Source organism: Macadamia integrifolia, chromosome 9 (genome assembly GCF_013358625.1).
Source record: "Macadamia integrifolia cultivar HAES 741 chromosome 9, SCU_Mint_v3, whole genome shotgun sequence".
Taxonomy (NCBI): Eukaryota; Viridiplantae; Streptophyta; class Magnoliopsida; order Proteales; family Proteaceae; genus Macadamia; species Macadamia integrifolia.
Window position 1 is genome coordinate 29,751,920 of NC_056565.1, and position 996 is coordinate 29,752,915.

Genomic DNA, 996 nt, shown 5'->3' on the forward strand with positions numbered 1-996 from the left:
CGAGCTGAGCTTGACTCTGATTTTGATGATCCCTTTGATACCGAGCTGAGCTGTACTCTGTGATTTTGATGATCTCTTTGATACCGAGTTGAGCTGTACTCTTTGATTTTGATGATCCCTTTGATACCGAGCTGAGTTGTACTCTTTGATTTTGATGATCCCTTTGATACCGAGCTGGGCTGTACTCTTTGATTTTTGATGATCCCTTTTGTGTACTTGATATGTAAATTGTATTCTTTTTGTGTAAATATCATGCCTGCGGGCCCACATGTACTAAACTATGTATTACAATTTGGGTATCAAGTATAATGGGAATATTTACAGGTAAATTAAGTCTTCCGCTAAACTGATGAACACTTTCTTAGTTGTGTGTATGCTGTGGTTGGATACTGTATCAGATGATCCTGGAAAGTTTGGGTTAACCGGTGTTAACCCGGTCACTAGCCCGGTTCTATGTGAACGGGGTGTGACAACCGCAATGCTTTGTTTTAATTAAATAGTCGGATTCCCCTTGTCCGTATAAGTTCTGAGTCGACTATTCGACGCCCGGGGAAGGCCCCCAAGGGGGTCGTTCCCAGTCCATCCCCTGATTGACACGTGGTGTTCCGCTCTTTCCACGAAAGTAGCTTGAGCAGTCCGCTGACAATCGATGGGTTCTAGACTGGGACTCCCATACCCAACCCTCAGAGCCAATCCTTTTCCCGAGGTTGTGGTTCCATTTTGCCGACTGCCCTTGCCTACATTGTTCCATCGACCAGAAGCTATTCAACTTGGAGACCTGAATCGGTAATGAGTACGACCAGGCGTGGTCGGCACTTGGTCCTCTGGATTTTCCAGGGCCACTGGGGGTGCACTAGACACCACGAGACGTGTGGTGCTCTTCCAGCCGCTGGACCCTACCTCCAGCTGAGCCATTTCCAGGGTGGGCAGACTGTTAAATAGAAAAGATAACTCTTCCCGAGGCCCCCGCCGACGTCTCTGGACTTCCTAACATTG